Below are 27,676 nucleotides of genomic sequence, written 5' to 3' on the forward strand. Positions count from 1 at the left end.
ACAGGGCTGGAAGTTGCCATCAAAATGCAGATGGGTTGTCCCAGGTTCACTGCATGACATCCCATGTTGCCCAACCCAGTGGGATTGAGTGGGGGGGATATGTGACAGGGCCAGACCTGATGGCTACAGACGAGTAGTGGAGGGTATCTATATTAGCCTCAGGATCAACAAATCCCTGTTCCCTGGGTGATCCAGCTGGGGCTATTCCAGGGCAATTAGGCCAATTAGGCCAGATGAGGCCAATCAAGGAGCTTGCCCCAGCAATTAAAAGCCTCCCTGTTAGGCAGATGGGGGCAGCTGAAAGGGAGTTAAGAAGAAAAACAGAGCGGAGTGGAACTGCTACAGGACTTGGAGCAAATGCTGTTGCTACCACAACCCAAAAGGTACCAGAAGCAAGGGGGGTGCCCGTCCGGGCACGGCCAGGGATCCTAGGCACACAGGCCTGAGGGAGAACCCCCTCCCCAACCGGTTCCAGGAAGTGGACCACGAGCAGTGGGGTCAAGGACAGGCGACCCAGGGAAGGGAGTAGCTCACGGACTGAGCAGTTTTGAGACTACTCCAAACAGGGTCCCTGGGTCGGGGCCCGAAGTAGAGGGCAGGCCCGGCCCCTTTCCCCCCCGCTCTCACCCAGGCACATCGCCAGCATAGCCGAAGAAGGCACAGGACCCACGGAAGGGCAGAACAGGCTGCCCTCGCCACAATATACATTTTCAGCAACTTCCCATAGATCCTTATTTGGTTATATTAACACCTATAAAATGAATATTGACAACTACATGATGAATACAATTATACCCGCCCCTGTTTGTTGTTTACAGGATTACCATACAAAGGTCAGGCACATCAGCTTAAAACCTATAAATTTTACAATAACATTCTTTGAAGTAAAGGTATGCCAGGGGAGAAGGAAGAGAATGCTTTCTTCCCACCAAAAGGCCTTGCACAAAAATGTTATTTTATTAGCCTCATTCCTAGCACAGATGGCCAGAAAGGGAGGAGAAGAAGAAAGATAACAGACTCTAACTAAAATTCACACCAATTAACAGAAACAAGGTTTGCCTGTGCCTTGACCCCGTTCCCCGTACCTTTGGCCTGACCACTTATCCAGCTTTTAACTCTTTACTCTCCTACACTCCCCCACTCTCTTTCAAAGAAAGACACAGGTGCCCATGCATCCCACACACTGGCTGGTGGGGCACTGGTCCAGGAGGCTCTGGCTCTAAATGGCCCACTGCCTTGGTCCACTGGTCATGCTACAGGGGGATGGGGGAGGCAGGTTACTGACTGGACAATATGTCTAAAATTACAGGTATGGCTTTCGGGGTGTAAAGTTTTAAGCATTTTATAAACATAAAAAAAATTAATATGATTAATATTTGTATAACATAAGTAATATGACTGAGCAGCGAATGAGAGTTTGTTAAGCCTGTTTGAAGGGCACAGGCTATATCAGTCCAAGCACAGTCAGCAGGCAGTTCAGCGGCCAGTTGGAACGCGCTAGTTCCTCGGAGGGCCTGAACTTCCAAAACCTGCGTTCCACGTTGCTCAATATGGAGTTGTTTCAAAAGCTGTGTCAGGCAGTTCCAATTGATCCAGGAGGGTTCTGGTACAGCCTTAGTCCAGGTCATTGGAACTGTTGGATGTTCTGTTATTTTAAGCTGTTTTATGGCTGCTTTGCAGATTTGATAGGTGCAGTTTCCTAGTTGCAGGGAAAAGTTTCCTGGTCCAAACCCCACACGTTCCACACACCTTCCCTTCTTTAGTCCCTGACCATTAAGCACTTTGTGGAATTGTGATTCCCAATACCAAGCAAAACTGAGTGTATTATTACCCTGAATTACCACCCCCACCCTGCCTGATGATTTCCATTGTCCCCACTAACCCTTTCCTTCCACTGCAATAACTGGGCGAATAGATACATTAGCCCCCACAAGAACTTGTGAGAATTTCCATTTACAATCAGACATAATACATCCCCCTCCCAACATGGTCCATTTTGTTCCATGTGAGTCTGTGATAGTTAGTTCATGGGAAGCTGAGTTCATGCGTATGAGAAAAGAGTTCAATGTGGCCTGCACCAAGTGACAGTGGGCCATTGTTTGTGCCCTTACAGCGAGCTATCCCACTTCGAAGACTCCCCGTGGGTTTTCACAGAGATTGAAGATTGCTTGCTGAAGTTGGCTGGTAGTGTTGGTAGTATACTGAACAGCTTTACCTTGGAGATACAGCGATGAGTCTAATGCTTGCAGCAGAATTGAGGGTAGAAATTCCAGATGTACAGACACCACGCACTTGGTATGGAACAGGGTGTTTATAATAAACACTCAAAGGCCTTCGGAGTATTGGGGTTCCTGGGTTGCGCAGAGCGGCACGGTACGACCCACGTTCCTGTCCTGGAGGTTTGAGCAGAAATTTGTTACTTGCTCCCTCACTCGCACCTTCCCAGGTTCACATTGCAAGCGGTCAATTACCCAGGGACCATTCCTGTTCCTGGGCTATGTAACCACAGCCAACCATTAGCCATATTAATTGTACAGTCCCAGAGGATTATAGAATTATGGAATATTAGAGTTGGAAGGGACCTCAGGAAGTCATTTAGTTCAAACCCCTGCTTAACGCAGGACTAACTTCAGCTAAATCATCCCAGCCAGGGCTTTGTCAAGCCGCAGCTTAAAAACCTCTAAAGATGGAGATTCCACCATCTCCCTAGGTAACCCATTCCAGTGCTTCACCACCCTCCAAGGGAAAAATGTTTTCATAATATTCAACCTAGACCTTCCCCACTGCAATTTGAGAACATTGCTCCTTGTTCTGTCATCTGCCATCACTGAGAACAGCCTAGCTCCATCCTCCCTGCAACCCCCTTGCAGGTAGTTAAAGGCTGCTATCAAATCCCCCTCACTCTTCTCTTCTGCAGACTAAATAAGCCCAGTTCCCTTAGTCTCTCTTTATAAATAATGTGCCCCAGCCCTCTAAAAATTTTTGTTGCCTTCCAGTGGACTGTCTCCAATTTGTCCTCTCCAAATTCCTCTGTCACCCCTCACACTGTCAACCCCATCTGGTCCTCTCCTTTCCCACTTCCCCAAATCTCTACACCCCCCTTTTACTTCAGCCCCAACCTCTACTCCTTGCCCAACAGCCATTCTCATTTGTCCTCCTCCACACAATACTTCCATCCTGTTACCTGATCTATTCATTATATATTGATTATTTAAGAATCCCCCAAATGACAAATAAACTCTCTAAGGTTTGACAAGTTCCATTCCCAGGAGTTATTAAAAATTACAGTTAAATTGAAAACCCTGACATGCACAGTTGCAATACTCACACTTAAGGAAAAGCTTTGGAATTTCTAATAGTTTTATTAATACAATCAGTAAACACACAAATGTGCCAGTCCAAACACAAATGTAACAAACAGTAACCCAATAATAACTTTACATTCAGTATCAAATCATATGCCTGCCCACACAATCCTTGTGGAGACATAGAGGTAGAGGGGCAGGTGATAGTCGATGAGGATCCTATCCTATCTCTGGCATGCCAGCCTACTCCAGTGGCTGAGGTCTTGATGGTCTGTACCATGGTTAACTCTATTCTAGGATCTGATGGCTGCCAGGCATGTTCCTAAGAGCGTTCAGCCTCCTTTGCCATCACTAACTTCCTCATTCTAATCATATTGGAGTGTCCTTATTCTATAGGTTGCTATATGTACTGTCTTAAATTTATTAGCATATCTATCATCTGGTTACTCTCATAATCCTGTGGTCAAGCACCTGCTGATGTTCCTATCCTAAAATATCCCAATTGGCATCAATGGACTTTTTGTGGTTAACTGTCGGCATTTTATATAGAGAATTTTAGGATAATTCTTTAATGCAAAATCATATCTTGTGCCATTGGGTCATTGTCGGTTAAATTTATTTAATGCTAAGGTTCATAGGCCTAACTTCTTATGCTGAATGCCTAAGCTAATGCCTCACAGGCTTCTCCCTGTAGGCTTCTTCCATTACTGCTTTATGCTTATGTCTTACTACATCTTATCTTTAACTGAAAAGCTAGCTGTGAACCTATAGTTCAACCCATAGGCTTCACCTTAGCTGAAGACCCAAACTCCTCTCCTCCTATTACCATCAAAACTTACACCCCTAATTCCCTCCTGTGATCTGCTCCCAATGAGCATTTGTATGTGCAGTTTATTTTCTTTCTAAATTAGTTTCAACACCTTTTGATTTATCTGCTATCCTCAGATTACATTTCTTAAAACACTCTTGACAGAGATGGGTTTTTATTAAATGTTTACAGTTCATGCTCCGATTTCTTATCAGGATGGGTTTCAAACTTCAAATATGCTAGAATCTGTGGACTTAATGACATACTGTTGTATTCATGAGATGTTTCTCAGTAAACTTTTGGTCAATTGATCCCAAATTTGGTTCACTAACCTTACCCTGCACCCCCATGAGGGATGCCCCATTTCAAGGTATTCCAAGTAACTGTGTGGATTATCCAACACTTTGAAGACAAGCTTTAAAATGAAAATAGATCTGACTCTTAGAGTAGACTAGGCAGTCCATTATAATAATCCATTCCAATTCCCCTTTCTCTCCAGTTATTAAATATTGATATAAAATCCCTTCATTTCTCTCTAATATCAAATGTTTACTGTCCTCTTTTTCTCCCCAGTTGTCAAAAAACAAAAACCCAAACAAACAAACATAAAACCCTAAAAGTTGCTTCATTTTCTCTGTAACCAATGGGAGGAATCCACTTGTGTCCTTCATCTTCATGGGAATCAAGAGGAGAACAACAGTCTTTTTCTTTTCTTTAATGTCCCATAATAAACTGTCTGGTGTTGATAGATCTATCCTGCCAGGCAGGATGTCACGCTTTCTGTTCCCGATCAGCACTTCTCATAGAATCATAGAATATTAGAGTTGGAAGGGACCTCAGGAGGTCATCTAGTCCAACCCCCTGCTCAAAGCAGGACTAACCTCAGCTATATCATCCCAACCAGGGCTTTGTCAACCCTCAGCTTAAAAACCTCTAAGGATGGAGATTCCACCACCTCCCTAGGTAACCTATTCCAGTGCTTCACCACCCTCCTAGTAAAAAACTTTTTCCTTATGTCCAACCTAGACCTCCCGCCCTGCAACTTGAGACCGTTGCTCCTTGTTCTGTCATCTGCCACCACCGAGAACAACCTAGCCCCATCCTCCCTGGAACCCCCTTTCAGGTAGTTAAAGGCCGCTATCACTCACTCTTCTCTTTTGCAGACTAAACAAGCCCAGTTCCCTCAGCCTCTCCTAATAAGTCCTGTGCTCCAGCCCCCTAATCATTTTTGTTGCCCTCCGCTGCACTCTCTCCAACTTGTCCACATACTTTTTGTAGTGGGGGGCCCAAAACTGGACACAATATTCTAAATGCGGCCTCACCAATGCCGAATAGAGGGGAATAATCACTTCCCGTGACCTGCTGGAAATGCCCCTCCTAATGCAGCCCAATATGCCATTAGCCTTCTTGACAACCAGGGCACACTGCTGACTCATATCCAGCTTTTTATCCACCATTACCCCCAGGTCCCTTTCTGCAGAGCTGCTGCCCAGTTTGTCGGTCCCCAGTCTATAGCTGTGCATGGGATTCTTCCTTCCTAAGTGGAGGACTCTGCACTTATCTTTGTTGAACCTCATTAGATTTCTTTTGGCCCAATCCTCCAGTTTGTTTAGGTCACTCTGTATCCTATCCCTACCTTGCAGGGTATCTACCACTCCCCCCAGCTTAGTGTCGTCCGCAAACTTGCTGAGGGTGCAATCTACGCCATCCTCCAGATCATTAATATAGATGTGGAACAAAACCGGCCCCAGGACCGACCCCTAGGGAACTCTGCTTGTGACTGGTTGCCAGCTAGACACGGAGCCATTGATCATTACTCGTTGAGCCCTATGCTCTAGCCAGTTCTCTATCCATTTTATAGTCCATTCATCCAACCCATACTTCTTTAACTTGCCGATAAAGTCTCTCTCCTGTCTGGTGATTTTTATAGCTGCAGAGGCTCACAATGCAACTAATCAAATATTAACCCATGCAGCAACTCACATGCGTTCAATAAAGTCTAATTACTAAACACATTCTTATCACTCTAACAGTACCAGTTTTCATAATACTAACAGAGCTGAGCCAGACTGAATCCAGCTTTGTATTTGTCTTTGTTCAGTTGAGACCTGGGGACTTTGGCAAGAGGTAACATCTGACCTGCCAGTGTCACAGTCTCTACCTGGAGCACGTATTCATTTGGCCTCACTGGGGAGCCACAGAAAGAAAAAGGTTAATAGAGGCAAGACAGGCCGGTCTTGGAGCCACAAGGATAATCCTTGCCAAAAGCTAAAATGATGCCTGGCACATTAAAGGAGGCACTCCCAAGAAAGACTGTCCAAAGGCTGGGTGTGATGTTCCCCTCTGCAATCAGGACTGATATTTCACTGTGTCACCCCAATCCCTCACTCCTAGGCCCATCTTGCACTTGCCCACGCTGTGTAAACCCCCCCACTCCTGGGTTAACCCATGAACAGCTTCCTGCAAGCAAGTGGACCTTGTCTTAGTGAGTCAGTCCAGCCACTCATCGGATTATGCAATAGAATGACCGCAGCAAAGGCCCCCGTTCCCAGATGCAACCCTAGGAACTGCCCTCCTACAGAATTCAGTGCTGCCCACTGGACTCTGCAATCACATTGTTTGCTCAATTTATCAAAGAAATGGATTTGCACCAGCTCTGTCACTTTAAATGACGTCCCTTCACACACCCTAGCCACATGCACTGCTTTAGATAAAATAAAAAATTAAGTTTATTAAGTGGAAAAAGATTTTAAATGATTATAAGCAAGAGGAAGCAGGTCAGATTTAATCAAAAGTAAATAAAAGGCAAATTGCGTTCTAAACTAAACATAACAGTTTTAGTAGCCTTGCAGTCTTTAGTTGCTTCTCAAAACAGGCTGGTTGCTCGGCTCGTCCAACTGGGCTCCCCCTTGTGGACAGTCTCTGTGTTCTCTGGTAGTTGGATTGCAAGAGAGAACTCCCGAGACCAAAATGTCTCCGCTTTTAACATGTTTCTTCACCACCCTCAGGATCAGGTGAACAGCAATGTTTTCTCCTTGAGTCAAATGTGCATCACATTATCAGATGCTTAGGCCAGTCCATTGTTCCTGGAAGAGCTTTGTTGTTTTTTGGATGCCTTAGCGGGGCGTGAACCACCTTCTCTGCCTTTAGTGTTTACCTGCATCGGCCTCAAGCCATGTGAGATGCATATTTGGGTATAGTACAGAGCAAAGCTTCATAACCATACATAGGACATTGCAGGAAATGTACTGCTACAACAATAATGTTCAGTATGTTGTGAGCATTCCAAACACATCTGACATGACATACTTTGCATTAAACAACACACAGTGATGCTATAAGGGTGAACATGAATGATACCCAATCACACCACAAGGGTGTACATAGGGTGTGGTGTGTCACACTGGGGCATCAAACAACTTTATATACCTCTGATGGCTGCCTTGGGGAGAAGGACAGGGAGAATCCCCCCAGGTGACTACTTGGGTTCTGCTTTTCTCTGGCCTTCGGTTCAGAGACTCTGTTACTGGGAAGGAGTCACCATGTCTCCGAGAGATTCATCCTGGTGGGAGGGGCTAGGCCTGGACTGTAATAAGGTTACTATGTGCTGCACAGCGTGGCAGACCTAGAATGTCCCTTTGCAGGGAAAAAGTGTTGGGGGAATTGGCATGTGGAATGCACAAAAGCCCCTGCTGAATTCTCTGAAATGTTCTTTTAACCCTGGCAGGCTTCAGAATAACGTCTACTTCTTGCTCCAGATCATCCCATCCTCCCAGGGGGAAGGAAATGGCTGCACTGGAGCTGACTCAGGTAAGGGATTATCAGGGAGCTGGGGGTGGGTTCTGCTTGGAGGGAGAGGAGCAGTAAATGCATAGAAGGGTGGGAGCTGCAGGAGGTGGCAGGAGGCAGGAAATAGATAGGGTGCGGAAAGGTAGGGAACATGATGTGACAACCCTGCTGCAACTTGTGTAATCTGGGATCTAGTTTCAAGGAACAGACTCATGCGAGTTGGAGGGAGAATTTCCCCTCTTTGTGAAACAGGAAAAAAAACCTGGCCAGGGTGCTGGAGTCTGAATATCCTGACGCTTCATTATTTACTAACTCCCATGTCTTTGTGTCAGCTGCAAATTTTTATCCCTGATGGTTTTATTTCTCCTCCAGGTCACTGATAAGAATGTTAAGTAGCACAGGGCCAAGACCCAAACCCTGCGGGAACCCATTAGAAATACATCCACTCAACCGTTGTTCCTCACTAACAATCCTAGTTCCAGACCTATCAGTGAGCCAGTTTTAATGTATGTCATGTTTATTTTGTATCATTCTAGTTGTTTAATCAAAATATTGTGCTGAACAAAGTCAAATGCCTTACAGAAGTCTAAGTTTATTACATCCATTCTGTTATCTTTATCAACCCAACTTTTGATCTCATCCAATAAAGATATCCAGTTAGTTTGTGGGATCTGTTTTCCCTAAACCTTTGATTGGTTCTAATTATATTACCCTCCTTTAATTCGTTATTAATGAAATCCAGTATCAGCTGCTCTATTATCTTGCCCTGTGTCAATGTCAGACTGACACTCTTGTAATTAGCTGGGTCATCACAGGAAACAGGATGTGACAAACCTGCTGCGACTTGTGTAATCTGAGGTTTAGTTTCAAGGAACAGGCCCATGGAGGTTGAGGGTAGAACTTCCTCTCTTTGTGGAACAGAAAATAGCCCCCCGGCCATGGCTAGAAAACTTCCCAACCACTCAGTGCTGGAGCCTGAATCTTCTGACTCTTCATTATTTACCACCTCTCCCACCCAATCCTTGTGTCAGCTGCAACCTTTATCAGTGGTGGTTTGATATTCTCCTCCAGTCATTGATAACAATGTTAAACAGCACTGGGCCAAGACCCGATCTCTGCAGGAACCCTCTAGAAATACATCCAGTCAACCATGGCTCCCCACTTACAAACAGAATTCAAGGCCTAACAATTAGCCAAATTTTAATCTATGCCATGTTCATTTTGTATCAGTCTAGTTATTTAAGCAAAATATTGTGCTGAACCAAGTCTAATACCCTAGAAGTCTAAGTCTCTTACATCCATACTATTATCTTTATCAGCCCAACTTCTGATCTTATCCAGTAAAGATATCCACTTAGTTGGGTAGGATCTATTTTCTGTAAACTTTTGATTGGTACTAATTATATTACCCTCCTATAATTGTTTATTAATAAACTCCAGTATTAGCTGCTCCATTGTCTCACCCAATGTCTATGTCAGACTGCGCCATCACATTTACAGCTGGGTCATCACATTTACACTTTTTAAATAGTGGCACAATATTAGCTTTATTCCAGTCTTCTAGAATTTCCCCAGTCTTCCAGGAATTACTGAAAATCAACATTGACAGTCCAGCATGGTCCTCAAACGGGGCCTTTAAAATTCTTAGATTCAAAGTATCTGGACCTGCTGATTTTAAAAGGTCTAACTTCAATAGCTGCTGTTTAACATCCTCGTGACTTATAATTGGAATGGAAAGAGTGTCGTCGTCGTCATCATCATATGACTACGTGATCTGTTTGTTTCCCCCAAAATCCAAGAGATAAATATTTATTGAACATGTTTATCTCTTCTGTATTTTTTTTGATGATTCTGGCATTTCCATCTAGTAATGGACCAATACCACTGGGAGGATTTTTTTTGTACTTAATATACTTTGAAAAACTTCCTTCTTATTTTCTTTGACTGCACTGGCCATAGATTTATGTGTGCTTCCCTTACCAATTTTCTACAATTCCAACCTTCAGCTGTATTGTCTTTCCTACTGATTTACCCTTTCTGCCATATATTTTCCTGGGAGGGTGTTGGGATTCCAACCAGGGGGTTGTCTCTGAAATGTGATGGAGGCTCCATCTCCTATATCAAGCTCTGGTTAGTAGATATGTGAAAAATGTGAAGATCCTTTCTTCCTCTGTCAGCCAGAAGGGACACTTTGCTTGTACAGCTTGCTTGTACAGCTATTACACCTATAAGATTATGTCTTGGGGTACATCTTGCCCTGTCTGTGGCTACTCAAAGTTAATTGAGAAGATGTAATTTGGTGAAGCACACACAGAAACTTCATTTAATACAGACAGCTATCATTGAAATCATAGGCACGGACCAATGTGCATCATGGTTAGACTAAGAGAAGGGTAATAAAGAAGGTTCTGCATTATTATCTTGCATTGTGCACACTGACAACTTATGGACAACACTGGAGAGAAAGTTTGAAGGAAAAGTGAGGCAATCAGAAGGGAGGTCCTGATTCAATTTACAGTGTCTCGGAGACCTGACAAAAGTGAAAAAATGGGAAATGGGTGAAGTGTTTTTTCTTTTTCGACTACAATCCAGTGTTGGTGCATCTGCTCCCCTTCTCTGCAGATTGGAGAGCTATAACAAGAGGCCAATGCACCCGCGCATGTGCTTGTCCATGCCTGCCACGAGGCTAGCCAGCATGTGTGGGCAATCCCTGCGCCTTTCCTTCTCAACCACCCCTGGCTAGTGATGGAGCTAGGGCTGTCTGTTTGCAGATCATCATCTCTCTTAGAAGTCCTCATTTTAGATTCTTTTGACACCCCTTTTGCCTTCTTTGCTTTATTTACCTTTTATTTTGACCGTTTACTTTAAAAAAATGAGAGAGAGTGAAATAAAAGGACTTTATCTTCCATTGACTCCCATGGGGGATGTCCTCCTCTGGGCCAGGATATGCCCGGCTCCCTGGGTTTCAAAAAGGGCCTCAGTTGCAAGAAATCTATCCCAGTGACTGACAGACACTCGCAGTGCATTCGCTGCCTGGGAGAGAAGCACATTCCACAAAGTGTGGCTTGTGTCAGCAACTGCAGCCCAGACCAGGAAGGACAGAGAACTGAGGCTCAAACTCCTGCTCATGGAGTCAGCCTTTCAGCCTCCGGAATCCCGGTGGAATCCCTCACTGCAACCCTCCACTTCCAAGGGAGGTGTGCTCAGAGAGATCGTTCCTGCCAGCCCCTTACCAAAAGCCTCTAAGAAATGGCCAGGGAGTCCCCATTGCAATCCCAAATTGAGCCGAAAACCATCCGCCACTCGGTCAGTATCATCAGTACTGATGGAACTGAAGGCATCTAAATCTGGTACCCAGGGCACGAGCGGTCCTGAACTGACATGTCACATAGGAATGCCTAAAGACCTGATGGGCACAGGCACACGGGGGTGTGATAAACATAGAAGATGCGCCCCAGGAAAGGCTCATCAATATCGGTACTACCGACCATACCCCCGGCACCGACGGACCCTGCTATCAGGTTTGCGTCTCCCACCCTGTCAGTAATAGTGGCTCTAATGAGGCATTCTCCTTTCACAATGTTCTTCCTTGACAAAGTCACGCTTAGCCGACATCTGAAGTTCACTCACAAGGTGACTTCTGTATTTCACATAAATCAGATGATTCAGCTTCCAGTCTTTTGTAGGATAATAGGGAAGACATCCTCCATACGCTTGACGTGAGGAGAGCCTTGGACTTCTATGTGGACAGGACGAGAGACTTCAGGAAATATCTGAGACTCTTCCACTCCATTCCTGCTGTGCAGAAAGAATAGCAAATATGGTAAGCATCCATCTTGGCTTAACAAAGAAGTCTTTGGTGAACTTAAACACAAAAAAGAAGCTTACAAGAAGTGGAAGCTTGGTTAGATGACTAGGGAGGAGTATAAAAATACTGCTTGAATGTGCAGGAATGAAATCAGGAAGGCCAAAGCACAGTTAGAATTGCAGCTAGCAAGGGACGTGCAGGGGAACAAGAAGGGTTTTTACAGGTATGTTACATACAAGAGGAAGATTAGGGAAAGTGTGGGACCCTTACATAATGGGGAAGGCAACCTAGTAACAGAGGATGTGGAGAAAGCTGAGGTACTCAATGCCTTTTTTGCCTCTGTCTTCACAGACAAGGTCAGCTCCCAGACTACTGTACTGGGTGGCACAGAATGGGAAGGAGGCGAACACCCCGCAGTGCTGAAGGAACAGGTCCAAGACTATTTAGAAGGATTGGACATACACAAGTCCATGGGGCCGGATGCAATGCACCCGAGGGTGCTGAGGGAGTTGGCTGATGTGATTTCAGAGCCACTGGCTATTAGCTTTGAAAGCTCGTGGCAACAGGGGGAGGTCCCTGAGGACTGGAAAAAAGCAAATCTAGTGCCCATCTTTAAGAAAGAGGAAAGAGGAGCCGGGGAACTACAGACTAGTCAGCCTTATCTCAATCCCTGGAAAAATCATGGAGCAGGTCCTCAAGAAATCCATTTTAAGGCACTTGGAAGAGAGGAAGGTGATCAGGAACAGTCAACACGGATTCACCAAGGGAAAGTCATGCCTGACCAATCTGATTGCTTTCTATGATGAGGTGACTGGCTCTGTGGATGTAGGGAAGGTGGTGGATGTGATATAACTTGACTTTAGCAAAGCTTTTGATACTGTCTCTCACAGTATTCTTATCAGCAAGTTAAAAAAGTATGGGTTGGAAGAATGGACTATAAAATGGATCGAGAACTGGCTAGAGCATAGGGCTCAACGAGTAGTGATCAATGGCACCATGTCTAGCTGGCAGCCGGTCACAAGTGGAGTGCCCCAGGGGTCGGTCCTGGGGCCAGTTTTGTTCAACATTTTCATTAATGATCTGGAGGATGGGGTAGTTTGCACCCTCAGCAAGTTTGCAGATGACACTAAGATTGGGGAGTGGTAGATATCCTAGAAGGTAGAGATAGGATACAGAAGGACCTAAACAAACTGGAGGATTGGGCCAAAAGAAATCTAATGAGGTTCAACAAGGACAAGTGCAGAGTCCTGCACTTAGGAAGGAAGAATCCCATGCACAGCTACAGACTGGGGACCGACGAGCTAGGCAGCAGTTCTGTAGAAAAGGACCTGGAGGTAACAGTGGATAAAATGCTGGATATGAGTCAGCAGTGTGCCCTGGTTGTCAAGAAGGTTGTCAAGAGGGCTGCATTGCCAGCAGATCGCTGGAAGTGATTATTCCCCTCTATTCGGCATTGGTGAGGCCGCATTTGGAGTATTGTGTCCAGTTTTGGGCCCCCCACTACAAAAAGGATGTGGAGAAGTTAGAGAGAGTCCAGCGGAGGGCAACAACAATGATTAGGGGGCTGGAGCACAAGATGTATGAGGAGAGGCTGAGGGAACTGGGCTTGTTTAGTCTGCAGAAGAGAAGAATGAGGGGGGATTTGATAGCAGCCTTAAACTACCTGAAAGGGGGCTCCAGGGAGGATGGAGCTAGGCTGTTCTCAGTGGTGGCAGATGACAGAACAAGGAGCAAAGGTCTCAGGTTGCAGCGGGGGAGGTCTAGGTTGGACATTAGGAAAAAGGTTTTCACTAGGAGGGTGGTGAAGCACTGGTTACACAGGGAGGTGATGCAATCTCCATCTTTAGAGGTTTTTAAGCTGCGGCTTGACAAAACCCTGGCTGGGATGATATAGCTGAGGTTAGTCCTGCTTTGAGCAGGGGGTTGGACTAGATGACTTCCTAAGGTCCCTTCCAGTTCTATGATTCTATGATTGCAGATAGGTGAAAGGTGCAGTGATTTTAGCTCAGAAACTCTCCAAGTGTGTTTCAAGCTGTATTAAACTCAGTTACCAATTGCATAACATAACACCCCCATCTTCAGCATGCAGACATTCTGCAAAGTCAGTCACCTCGTCCATCACCTTCTCCAACGGTATACCTGTATCAGAAATCTGCAGAGCAGCTACTCATGCATGTTCACGCACCTGCAGAGAACACTGTGCCATCCTGGAGGATCCGGCGACAGGTGCCACTGTCCTATCATCTGTATCAGAATCAACTCTGAAGTCCCAACCTCCAGTGGTGGGCACTGTTTGAGAGTCACCTCCAGTGAAGCATCCATAGGGACACTACAAGAGGAAGAAGTTACTCACCTTGTGCAATCATGATGGTTCTTCGAGATCTGTCCCCCTGCAGGTGCTCCACAATCCACTCTCCTCCCCTCTACTTCAGAGTTCTAATAGTGGACTCTGCGGTAAAGAAGGAACTGAGGAGGGATTGCCCATGCATGCTGGCTAGCCTCCTGGCAGGCGGGGAGCAGCATGGGTGGGATAGGCTGCTACAAAATTTCTCCAGTCAGCAGTGCAGGGACGCAGACACACCTACAGTCGAGCACCCATAGGGGGACACATCTTGAAGAACCATCGTTGCTGCACAAGGTGAGTAACTTATTCATCCCCTTCCTTATGGTAATAGTATGATGATATATATCATATTTACTCCTTTACCCTGATTATAATAATGTCAATAGCTGCCCCTATCCACATATGGCCTTTGGGGCGTCCATAATTAAACATCAAGCATGAATACTCATGATTTACATCACTTATTTATTGATAATTCACCTTCATAAATGCGGTCCAACTCCTTAGATACTGCATAGCAACCAAATTGTTAAAGCCCCCCAAAAGTCCCTTCCTGCAGAATCCTGTGGGGTACTGTACCTGTTTGTTGTTATTTGTTTGTCTGTCAGAATGAGAGCGCCAAATATCTGTCCTGGGATTATCTCCATAGGCCTGTTAAGCTAAATCCCAGACATTGGCATAGCTACTCCCGCAAAGCCTCAACCTAATGCAACAGGCCCTTAACTGGGGCAAGTTTAATAACCCTTTTGTTTATGTTCAACCTACTTGGCCCTCCATGCATGTTTCCATCTGCAGCAGCCATAAAGTGTCTTCCCCGCGGGCTCCTTGGATCTTGGAGCTTGTCCCTCCCAAGGTCACGTGGCCCCAGTTCCTGTTTCTTACGTTCTCCTTTCTATGGGCAGGGACACATCTGCCTCTCCTCTGTGACTAGGGTTTGAAGCTTGCAGTTTGCACTTCACTGTGTTCACTATATCAAAGTCCAATTCCTCCACTTCGCTTTCTCTCCAAGGGCTGTGAGCAGTGTATGTGTGACAGAGGTAGAAATTTTGGCGACACTTCTATGATTCTGTTTCAGAGGGGTAGCCATGTTAGTCTGTATATAGCAAAAACAATGATAGTCCTTTAAAGAATAACAAATTTAACTTCTGCAGGCATAATCTTTAAAGTGCTACTGGACTCTCTTTTTTTCTATGGTTCTAATACACACCTCTGTTTCCCTCTGTGATTGGTAGAGCTATAAATATAAAGAGCAGGAGACGTGGTGTTTTGTCATGTAGCTGTTGTGGGGTGATATGAAGGGGTCATGAAGAACTGGCTGGGACCAACTGGCATCAAGGGAATACCCTTCATAGACAAGGGAAGGATTTTCAGCTATCAATATGAGGATCTCAGCTTGGCTGGGTGAAATATACATGGACTCCTAATGTTTTTGGGAGCAGGAAGAATAGGGCTGACAGACAGAGCTTTATCAGAACAAGGACATGGACAGGCACAGGGAAAGGAAACCAAAATGTTTTCCACAGCAGCATAGCTCAAGAGCATTGGCCATTTGGCCAGTATGGTCTATGTCTTCAATCTTTGCTTCTCTCTGCTAATCCAAGGACTTTCCAGTGCTGTGTTTCGGTTGACTAATAAACCCTACTGCGTTTTGAATGTGTGCCCAGTGTGACGGCAAACACTTGCTGAGGTGCATTGATTCCTGACTGAGGAACAGTCTCTGAACAGGAGTCTGGTTCGGCTGGACCAGCTGGGCAGAACTCACAGGTTGAAGGAGGAGTGTTGAAGCCAGAGACTCAGTCTGCAGCGGAGTTGAAGCGACATGGCCTATCCTTGTGGAAGAGTGGAACTCCTCGGAGATCTAGTGCACTGAAGAGGCACCTCCCAAAGACTGTTTAAAAGCCATCGCATATCACAGACCCTGTGGATCCATGACAATGTGCCAGAGGCTAAGTCTTATGGGGAAAACATATAAAACAAGAAAAGTGTCTAAAGGTTCCAAAGTCTTTTAAACCCTTCCCTCAAGGGTTACCTCTTGGTTAGCAGGTCTTGTCAGTCTGTAGCCCAAAAAGACGCCCCCCCCCCCCCAAGTCAGTTCAAACTCAGATGTTTGTCCCCCAAAAGGTCTGCCTTCTTCCGTTTCCTGAAATTGGTAAAACTAGTGATTCCCCCTTTTTGATGTGGCAAAGGTTCAAAAGGAGGAGGATAAAAGTTGGCAGCGACTCTGAACAGCAGACGCACCCCACCCTGTGCCCTGCTTCCTGGGGATTGTAGGAGAGTAAAGAGTTAAAGTTTGACAAATGGTCAGGCCTGAGTTACAGGGGAAGGGGTCAAGGCACGGGCAAACCTTGTTTCTGCTAATTGGTGTGAATTCTAGTTACAGGTTGTTAGGTCTTTTCTTTTCCTCTGTTCCTGGTCATCTGCACAGGGGATGAGGCTAACTATCGCCACTCCTGCGCAAGGCCTTTGGTGGGAAGAAAGCATTATGTTCCTTCCCTCTGGCATACCTTTACTTCAAAGAATGTTAGTGTAATATTAATAGGTTGTAAGGTGATGTGCCTGCCCTCTGTATGGTAATCCCGTAAACAACAAACAGGGGCGGGTATAATTGTATTCATCATGTAGTTGTCAATATTCATTTTATAGGTGTCAATGTAACCAAATAAGGGTGTATGGAGAGTTGCTGGAAATGTATACAGTTAAATACTGTTATGGATAAAGGATTGTAAAGTAACCCCCTTATCACTCGCTCACTCGTGGCGTCAAGGTGGAACGAGCAGGCAATAAAGCGTTCCATCTGCCCAATACACCCCAGGGACAACCTGTTTGATTGTCTCTAACAGGGATGAATCAAGTCCTGCTGGCCTTGGAATGTTACTGCTTAAAAATGAGCTGGGGTTAAAATCATGGAATATTCTTTGTGATGACTATCATACACATTCCACTGATCTCTCTTGTTTTCTTTGCCTTGAGCAGGGTTTCTGGTTTCCCAAGCTGAGGTGATCTCCCAGCTGGAAAGAGAGGAAGAGCCATGGATCCCTGATCTTCAGGGCTCTGAGAAAAAAGTGATCCTGAGAACTGTCTGCACAGGTGAGGAATTGGTTAAACCCACTCAAAAACTGTCTGTAAAGGCAGGAATCATTTGGGATGTCCTAGGAAGAACTTGTGACATCTCCAAGTCCAGGATTCTTCCCCGCAGGTGTGGAATCATTATGGTAGATGTCACTCATGTTTCCCACCTGTCCTGACTGACCGCTGGCAGCAGGGCCCTCCCCAATCTCGCTTCTCCCTGAGAGTTCTGCTGAGATGTGGCCCCAGAAATGATCCCATCTCGTCTTTCCACTGGGGAAGAGTCTTAGGGAAAATCAGCTCCTGATACATTGGCTCTCTTCAGCACATATTTTGGTTTGTTCACACCTTTGTCCATTCCTCTCTCTGAGATTTCCTTTCTCTCCAGCCCAGGGAGTGACCTATGTTTTTATTCTCTCTCTGTCTCATCAGGTGATGAGATGATGGTGCAAATGAGGAGGATTACCCTCTGGATGAAAACAGTGAGCAAGTAGAACAACATGGGATGTTATCAGGAAGACCGAACGTGAATGTTTCCAGGAGTTGTGTACTCCCAGAAAGAAAAGCCTGCGAGAGTCAGCACAGGCCTGAGGAAACTCTCAGTAGTCACTCAGATCTTGTTAGAAAAGGAAGAATCAATGTGCGGGATGTGTTGCTGTTTCTGTTACTCTTAATTACTGTCTTAGCGAAAAGCTTTTAGAAGATTGTGAGGGTTGTGTCATAGACGCTCCAGGCCAACGGGACCATGACTGCGTGACTTGGACTTCAGAGGATATAAACTCTAAGCTTCGGGGCCTGTGTGCCAAACTATGTTTTGAAAGCTTGTTGAATTCTGTTATTGCCACAAGTTATGTTATGCAATGTCTCTGCTTAACTCAAGAACATTTAGCACGAGGGGTGACCTTGGTAAAAGCCGTGCAAGTTGGTCGAGATCCCTGCAGTGTTTTAAAGAAAATGACCAAACCTGAGGATGCCTGTTTAGAGCGTTATATGGATCGTCTGATCCGCACATATAGTTACAGAACCCTGCTCAGGAAGCATCCTATTTGTCAGAAATCCAAAGGGATTAAGTTAGAGAATGGCAAGGGGTCCTACATGTGATATCAGTCTTGTTAACTGTAAATAAAAGTATTGAAAAGGGGCTCTGTGTTTTTGTAAGATGGTCTGTGTGGGCCTTATATACATACATACATACATATATATATATATATACATACATATATATATATATATATATGATAAATGTTTCAAGGTGGCTGCATGTCTTTTAAATAAAAAAAAAAAACATTTTTTGTGAGAACCTTGCTATTGTGTCTTTGAGTATTTACAGAAAAAAGTTGAAATGTGTGTGGGAGAAAAAAAACACCCCAAAAGTGTTTAAAATAAAAGGAAAAAAAACAAACCCAGAAATGTTGGAGACATGTGTCTGATTGCAATGGCTCTGAGTCATCACCCCAACCCCACTGAATTCTAAGGAGCCAACCTTTGTTTCCAACAGGGGCCACACTTATCAAGTAATTAAGTCTGCTGGGCTCACTATCAGTAAGGGGACTGAATGCTATTGGATAGTTTAAATATTACCTTGAGAGTTTGTAGAATGTGATTGGACAGTTTAAAAATAAAGCCATAGGAATTGGTGGGTCATTTTTTCTCTTAGCAACTGAAAGTCATGACAGGTTTAAAATACTATATTAAAAGCAACCAAAAATCAAAAAATCAAAACCTCCACCATACCTTGCATATTTTTTACTATGGCTGTGGTACACCTGTTTTTATTTCAAAACTTTTAAGCATTAAAAAAAACAAACAAACAAACAAACCAAAAAAAGACTTGCCTCCCAAACAGCAATCCAAGCCTTAAAAAACCCATCACTTTTTGCACAAAATGAAAAAAACAAAAACCCAGTCAATTTAAACACAAAATATTTTAAAAATATAAACCTAGGCCTCACCAACTTTTTTTTTTTTTTTTTAATTCTAAAAAGGTACAGGTACATGTGTTTCAGCATGTCTTTACCCTGTGGTGGAAGGTGAATATTTGGAATTGGTTTTTGAATTTGTGTTTTAAAATGTTTAAAAAAAAATTGAGTTAGTATGATACCACAAATGCATCAAACCCTCCACCCTGCAGCCTATCTAATACCCAGGTTTTTTAAGAAAAAATTAAACAGCATTAAACCCCAACTATATAGTTTAAAATAGGGGTCTTTACCTTGCCCTGGTGAAAGGCTGCTTGAAGGTGCTGTTTCCATAATCAATAGATCACACTGCAATAAAGACACATATCATCCTTCGTAAAGATAGCATGAGTAATATTATATAATATATACATTTTTTCAGAATAAGGAACATACCTAGTCCAGCAGCAGCAGTTCAAGTAGTGTCTGTTAGGAGAAAGGGCCAGTCTCCAGAAAAGCAGAGGCTTTTATACCATTCTGAGGCTTAATTAATGCATACCCCGCCCCAAATGTTCCCTTTTGTAACATGCACACCTGGTTTTTTGGGATCTGTATAACAGGGGTACTTTTTAAATTTAAAAATCCTGTTGGACTAAAACTGTAGGGCCTTCTTATAGTATTAAACAATAATCACTATACATACATACATAACAGTCTTTGATATTTACTTTGTAATCCCCTCTCTGACTGCAAGACCGTGCAGATACCAATGAATGGCTTGAGGGTTTTTTTTTTTTGGTTTGTTTGTTTGTTTGTTTGTTTGTTTAATGCTTAAAAGTTTTGAAATAAAAACAGGTGTACCACAGCCATAGTAAAAAATATGCAAGGTATGGTGGAGGTTTTGATTTTTTGATTTTTGGTTGCTTTTAATATAGTATTTTAAACCTGTCATGACTTTTAAACCTGTCATGACGAGGGAGTGCCTCCCACTATTCTCTCAGAAATATTTTCAGGCTCTTTCCCAATGTAGGGAGGTGCAGTGGCCTTCCTCCGAGTCTGGACCTGAGGAAGGGCCACAAGGCCCAGAGCAGGCAGAAAAAGGGCTGGCCGTCCAGTTTGCTCGGCAACCGGGGAGCTGGCCAGCGATAGGTCTCGCCGGCCGGCCAATCCAACAACGGAGGGGTAAAGCCTCCTCTGGGACTGAGAGTATAAAACGCAGGCCCCACAGCTCAGTTAGAGACAGGCTGTTGCCAGAGACAGACGTGCCGTCTCGCTGGCTGCAGCCAAGGCCGGAATCCAGCCGGGCCGCTACCCCAAGCGAGCACCTCACAAAGCCTCGGACCCGGGGACGGCCCCAGTGACCAAGCCCCAAGGGTTGGATAGGGCCTCTGGGCCCCCTAGACTGGTCTAGGCCTGCCAGGCCCCTGGGCCCCAGTAATTGGACCGAGTTCCCTGAGCCTGTGGGCTGGGGTATCTCCCCCCAGGCTGGACCTGACCTAGAGGAGCTGCCGGAGGCTGAGGCATCCCCTGAACCCTGCGACCTGGAGGAGCTGCACCTCGCCGAGGAGCTCCCTGCCCTGCCGCCAGTTGGACGCAGAGGGACTGACGAGCCTGCCGCAGGCTGTGTACCCCTGTGACACCAAAGATCCCACCGGTATAGGTACCTGGGGATATGGGGAGGAAGTGGCCCAGGGACAGCCATAGGCGTGGCTGTACAAGGGGCAAGCCCCGTCGGCGTGTTGCGGCGGGAGCCCCGCTGACTTAGTGGCAACACCTTTGCCACTATTAGGGCCCTGGGCTGGGATGCAGTGGAGTTGGGTGGGCCTGCGTCCTTCTCCCCTCCCCCATTATCCTTGCAACCCAGTGAAGGAGTACCGTCCACGGCTCTCCTGACTCCAGGAAACTGCTTGCTCGCCCGCCCTGCCAAGGTCCAGGGCGATAGACTAACTGGCAGTCTGCCCTGCCTGAGGACCTGGACGGCAAAGTATCCAGGTGCTAACATTCCCCTTTTTGGAAGGTGCAGTGGCCTTCCTCCGAGCCTGGGCATGAGGCAGGGTCACACCGATGGGGCCCAACGAGCCCCCATGCTACACCCACCTTAAGCAGCTATTGCTGCAGCATTTACATTTGGCTCATGTTTTCAAGCTTTACTTTGCCACCATAAGTGTTTGAGACTTCTGATCTATATCACATGATGTGAAACTGATTCTGGAGACTACAATGGCATCCTCACAACCAGTTTGGGGTAACGGTTCCAACTCTGTTTGAGTCCATACATACTCAGCTGCTGGCTTGGGAAATGGAGTAGGAATGTGTCAGAGGAAGGATGGCGATGTGGCCAGCGTGACCATGCGTCCTTATCCACCACCTTCTAGGCCATCCTATCTGGCCACCTCCACCTCCGGTTCAAACTTGCTTTCTTACTGTCTCCGGCTTTCCGCAGATTTCACTCTTGGACTCCATATCTGCCTGCTCCCAATGAAGCCCATGCCAGAGCGTGTACTTTTATTACTCGCTTTCTCAATTCCCGTGGTGTTCCTGAGAGTCAGGCTCACAACAATGAATGGCTGAGCTCCCTAGGGGCAAAGGGTCCAATGTGCTTGGCTTCTGTAGGGTGGGACGCTGCGTGTCATTGTTTGGGTAAATGTGCAGCATCCATGCTGCCTAATGATGCACTAGCTGGACTCTGCCCTGCTAGCTGAGTCACTCTGTGTCTGCAGCTGGGCTGTGACTCCAGGACATCTTGAGTTTTTGACTGAATAATGAGCAGGTTTTTTTAAATGAAAACCAACATTTGTCCCTGTTAGAAGATGTCTGTTGGGGACTATGCTGTCTGTGTTCATGGCCTTGTGCCCAGGCAAGCTGGGGCCCCAATTCTGCACTCATTAGAGGCAGAGAATCCATCTGTGGTAAAGAGGAACACTGAATGTTCGTGAGGATCATCAGGATGACAAAGGGTGTTAGAATATCCTGCCCTAAATGGGCAGGCCAGAGTGTCTGGCATGCCACAGGGCAGGTCTGGTCCTATTTCACCTCTCCTTATGCTGCAGACCAGTGTCACTTCTCCCTTTAGATATTCCACTTCCCCAGCAACTCTGGAGGAGCTGAGATGGGTCAGTGACACTAGCCAGCCTCTACTTTTTGTTCCTTACCTTGTTCACACTGGAGGAGGATATACTGGTAGCAACAGCTGCTTAGTGGTGGTGACTGATTATTTGCATTGCAGTAATGCCAGAGGTCAGGGCCCCTTTGTGCTGGGTACTGTACACCCCTCTCCATAAGAAGAAGAAGAAGAAGCTGGTCCTTGCCCCAAGGAGCTGACAATCTGAACCAGGGATGAACGATGACTGGTGAATGCACAAAGAAATGGGGGAGCATGAGGTGAAAAGGGGGCTGGGCTCTGAAGAGCTCTTCTTGCCTGGCCTGCTCCCTGTGGTGTCACAGACGCAGAAAGCCATTTGCACGCTCTCAGAGAGTGAGGCCACTGTGTCGCTCAGACATGAGCTGTTTCTGTTCTGCTCCAGCCCAGTACCGGTAGTTATGGGGTGTCTCTGAACCAGCACAGCATCCTTCCCGGAAGGATGACATTGTGTCAGGTGCCTGGAGACAAAAGACTGGGCTGTATGCCTCAGTTTGTCCTGCTGTCAAATGCCAGCGATATGAGACTCTGCTACCGTAGCTCTTAGCTGGGTGTAATTCTATCGCTATAGAAGAGAAACTGCTTCATTTCCTTGCCCAGCCCAGCCAGGTCAGAGGCTCAGTTGCTGTGCTGCCCTCATCCCGACACGCCCATGCTGAGCCTGTTTCCACACTGTTCTCTGCCTGTAAGGCTTGATCCTGCAAGCTCTCAAGGACTCTAATCTGGCCCAGCTGAAGGCTAGCACACTGGCTTTACTTTAAGCAATCGTGTTGACGTCAGTGGGACTGCTGTCCTACAGAAGGTGAAGGCTGTGGTGAAGGGCCTGGCTGAACTGGGTCCCAGTGATTCCCTTTAAAGCACAGGGATGGGGAGAAGGGCTAGGGATAAAGAGCAAACCCAGTTCCTTGGGCTCAGTGCGCCTGCCTGGCTGCTGACTCTGCGTTTGGCGTGGATTGGGGAGTGGGTGGATGTTTGTTTGTTATATTGGCAGGCTTGTAAGTGTTTTGCAATTTAAACTCCTGTAATTGTCAATGTTTTGCTCACTGAGAAAGGTTTAACATTTAATTAACCTGACTGACATCATTTACCAATTGGGCACTGAACTAGGTAGAATATATTAATGAACAGACGTGACTGGGGCTGACTTTTCAGAGGGTGGAAACCTCACGGAATTAAAGCTGCTCTACAGGGCGACTCTTGAGGTCAGGAGAGATGCTTATGGGCAGGACTGGGCAGCCAGGTTCCTCGTTACTGTCACCCATCACTGCCTAAGGGACCTCCTAGGCTTCAGACATGGCCGCATACCTGTGGGACAGTGGAAATATAAATCTAGCAGAATTGTTTGCCATGGATTCAGCTGCCGTGTGTTCTCCTCTAACTGATTGTACTGCAGGAGTTTGAATGAATCCTAGACAAGTTGAGTGAAAGCAGAGGCTTGTTGCTATACAGTTGCCCCGGTTCCTGTGAATGCATATGCACAGGAGCAGACAGAAGGTGATCTGTGACAGCATTTATTGTAATGACTAGGCCAAGGAGAAATAAATTGTTCAGGAGAGGTGAGTTCTCCCAGCTCTCTTTGTCTAAGGGAATGAGAATGCGTATGCATACTCTTATGGCAGGCGTCACCCATGGCTCTGCTACACGTAGTCTTCCAAGTGCTTTTTGTTAGCTTGTGAGCAAATGTTCCCTTGTGGGATATCGTGTGTTGTTGCTAGTTTTATTCTGTGAGTCTTGGGGCCGAGGAAGCTGTATGAGCCGTCAGAGCATTTGCTCTGCTTTGGTCTTTGATTAGAATAAACTCATTAAGCACGGTTGCTCCTCAGGAACCAGGCATTGGTGTTAGGCTGAGCTTCCTGGGAGAAGGAATGGCCCTGCTTGACTTTTGTGATCACCACTGTTCCAGGACTGGTGTGTGTAAACAAGACAATTATACTTAGAGCACACCCAGCCTTCACCTCCCCCATTTCTTTTCTGCTAAGAATCCTACCTACAAGGTTCCTGACCCCTGCTCTTGCTCATTAAAGGGGTAACATGTACACAAGGCTAAAATGACTCAGCCTGAGGCTTCAAAACCAAAGTGGCCCAATCTTCAGCAGTGCTGAGCACCAACAGAAGAGCAAGAGAGAGAAAATAGGGCTGGGAGGAGGCAAAACAAGGGAAAGGAGAGCAGCACCAACAAACCTGGCAGCAGTGAGGAGGGGGAGTTGGGGCGGCACATAGATTGCTAGAGGCATAAACTGAGAGCTGCTGTGGAAGGGAGGCTGGCAGGGCAGACAGAAGGCACAGGACAGAGTAGAGAGGTGCTATCGCTCGTCTCTGAGGTGACCTGGGGATGGGGACTGAGGTATCTTCGGGTGAGCACTGTCTGTTGGGCCTTCCCCGGGTCAACAAGCCCTTGTTTGTTCAGGGTCCTACTGCCCCTCTCTCTGGCAGGGCCACACAGAGGTTTCTGGGGCAAAATCTGAAACTGAAGCCTCCACCCCTCCCCCCAAAATTACAGTGGAGACAAACGAGGCCCAGGGTGGTGGAGGATGGAGAACGAACCCACCCCGTGGCAGTGGCTTCTGTCCCGCAGGGCTGGGCCCTGTTCCCCTACTGGGAGCTGTAGTCTGGCACACGGGGTGACAGCACCACTCAGGGTTGGCCTGGCCACCTTCTGCCATCGAGCAGGGCGGCCAAACCCATGACCCTCTGCGACAGTTGGCAGTGCCACTCACTCACGCCCCAGGGGTTTGGGGGCCCTCTTAAATGAGAGGGCCCAGGCAAACAGCCCGTTGCACCCCCATGGCAGCCCAGCTCTTTGGGCCCCTCAAGCCAGCAAAGCCCTGGACATTTTCCTCAGCTGTGGAAGCAGCGCTCGCTCCGCAGTGCTTGTCTGGGACACCTCGGACAGCTCTGTGGCTGCAGCCTGGCTTTTCTTTCCCTCACAGTTAAATGGAGGAGCTGGCGATACAAAGGGCCACGCCCTCTGACAGGAATAATTTGTGTCTCAAACTCCTCATCTCCCCTCCGAGGGTCACGGGATTGCCCTGGCCAGGCCACGTGCTCAGCTCACACGGTGCAGTGACCCAAGAGGTGTGCCACGCGGCTCTACTGACTATGGGCTTTTCAGTCTGGGCCCACCAGCAATCCACTGGCTTGTCAACAAGCAATACAGCAGAGCACAAACAATCCAGGAAGTTTTTGGAGAGTGTCGCAGAAAATTTCCTGGTGCAAGTGCTGGAGCAACCAACTAGGGGCCATGCTTCTCTTGACCTGCTGCTCACAAACAGGGAAGATTTGGTAGGGGAAGTAGAAGTGGGTGGCAACCTAGGCAGCAGTGACCATGAGATGGTCGAGTTCAGGATCCTGACAAAAGGAAGAAAGGAGAACAGCAGGATATGGACCATGGACTTCAGAAAAGCGGATTTTGACTCCCTCAGGGAACTGATGGGCAGGATTCCCTGGGAGGCTAATATGAGGGGGAAAGGAATCCAAGAGAGCTGGCTGTATTTTAAAGATACCTTATTGAGGGCACAGGAGCAAACCATCCCGATGTGCAGAAAGAATAGCATATATGGTAGGCGTCCAGGTTGGCTTAACAAAGAAGTCTTTGGCGAACTTAAACACAAAAAAGAACTTTAGAAGAAGTGGGAGCTTGCTCAGGTGACTAGGGAGGATTATAAAAACACTGCACGAACATGCAGGAATGAAATCAGGAAGGCTAAAGCGCAATTGGAGTTGCAGCTAGCAAAGGATGTGAAAGGGAACAAGAAGGGTTTCTACAGGTATGTTGCTAACAAGAGGAAGATTAGGGAAAGTGTGGGACCCTTAGAGAATGAGGGCGGCAACCTAGTGACGGAGGATGTGGAGAAAGCTGAGGTACTCAATGCCTTTTTTGCCTCTGTCTTCACAGACAAGATCAGCTCCCAGACTACTGTACTGGGTGGCACAGAATGGGAAGGAGGCGAACATCCCGCAGTCCTGAAAGAACAGGTCCAAGACTATTTAGAAGGATTGGACATACACAAGTCCATGGGGCCGGATGCAATGCACCCGAGGGTGCTGAGGTAATTGGCTGAGGTGATTTCAGAGCCATTGGCTATCATCTTTGAAAGCTCGTGGGAACAGGGGGAGGTCCCTGAGGACTGGAAAAAAGCAAATATAGTGCCCATCTTCCAAAAAGGGAGGAAAGAGGATCCAGGGAACTACAGATCGGTCAGCCTCACCTCAATCCCTGGAAAAATCATGGAGCAGATCCTTAAGAAATCCATTTTAAGCAACTTGGAAGAGAGGAAGGTGATCAGGAATAGTCAACACGGATTCACCAAGGGAAAGTCATGCCTGACCAATCTGATTGCTTTCTATGATGAGGTGACTGGCTCTGTGGATGTAGGGAAGGTGGTGGATGTGATATAACTTGACTTTAACAAAGCTTTTGATAGTGTCTCTCACAGCAAGTTAAAGAAGTATGGGTTGGAAGAATGGACTATAAAATGGATCGAGAACTGGCTAAAGCATAGGGCTCAACGAGTAGTGATCAATGGCTCCATGTCTAGCTGGCAACCGGTCACAAACGGAGTGCCCCAGCAGTCGGTGCTGGGGCCGGTTTTGTTCAACATCTTCATTAATGATCTGGAGGATGGGGTAGTTTGTACCCTCAGCAAGTTTGCGGATGACACTAAGCTGGGGGGAGCGGTAGATATCCTGGAAGGGAGGGATAGGATACATAAGAACCTAAACAAACTGGAGGATTGGGCCAAAATAAATCTAATGAGGTTCAACAAAGAAAAGTGCAGAGTCCTCCACTTAGGAAGGAAGAATCCCATGCACAGCTATAGTCTGGGGACCGATGACCTAGGCAGCAGTTCTGCAGAAAAGGACCTGGGGGTAACAGTGGATAAAAAGCTGGATATGAGTCAGAAGTGTGCCCTAGTTGTCAAGAAGGCTAATAGCATATTGGGCTGCATTAGGAGGGGCATTGCCAGCAGGACGTGGGAAGTGATTATTCCCCTCTATTCAGCATTGGTGAGGCCACATTTAGAGTATTGTGTCCAGTTTTGGGCCCCCCACTACAAAAAGGATGTAGACAAGTTGGAGAGAGTACAGAGGAGGGCAACCAAAATGATGAGGGGGCTGGAGCACAGGACTTATGAGGAGAGGCTGAGGGAACTGGGCTTGTTAATCTGCAAAAAAGAAGAATGAGGGGGGATTTGATAGCAGTCTTTAACTACCTGAAAGAGGTTCCAGGGAGGATGGGGCTAGGCTGTTCTCGGTGATGGCAGATGACAGAACACAGAGCAACGGTCTCAAGTTGCAGTTGGGGAGGTGTAGGTTGGACATTAGGACAAAGTTTTTCACTAGGAGGGTGGTGAAGCACTGGAATGGGTTACCTAGGGTGGTGGTGGAATCTCCATCCTTAGAGGTTTTTAAGCTGAGGCTTGACAAAGCCCTGGCTGGGATGATATAGCTGAGGTTAGTCCTGCTTTGAGCAGGGGGTTGGACTAGATGACCTCTGAGGTCCCTTCCAACTCTAATAT

General features: G+C 46.5%; 1 long non-coding RNA gene and 1 pseudogene across 1 annotated transcript; both read right to left on the bottom strand.

The window, feature by feature from the left end:
- Nucleotides 1-27,676, bottom strand: part of LOC137144303 (zinc finger protein 436-like) — a 92,299-nt pseudogene that overhangs the window by 51,955 nt on the left and 12,668 nt on the right.
- LOC137144320 (uncharacterized) lies at nucleotides 14,875-19,508 on the bottom strand. Its single transcript, XR_010917371.1, has 3 exons — nucleotides 19,475-19,508; nucleotides 19,333-19,387; nucleotides 14,875-15,147 (listed from the first exon to the last, which is right to left on the bottom strand). It is a non-coding gene; the product is annotated as an uncharacterized lncRNA (long non-coding RNA).

The sequence above is a fragment of the Emydura macquarii genome, unplaced genomic scaffold (assembly GCF_026122565.2).
Source record: "Emydura macquarii macquarii isolate MOO-44397 ecotype Brisbane River unplaced genomic scaffold, CSIRO-AGI_Emac_v2 contig_3450, whole genome shotgun sequence".
Classification (NCBI taxonomy): Eukaryota; Metazoa; Chordata; order Testudines; family Chelidae; genus Emydura; species Emydura macquarii.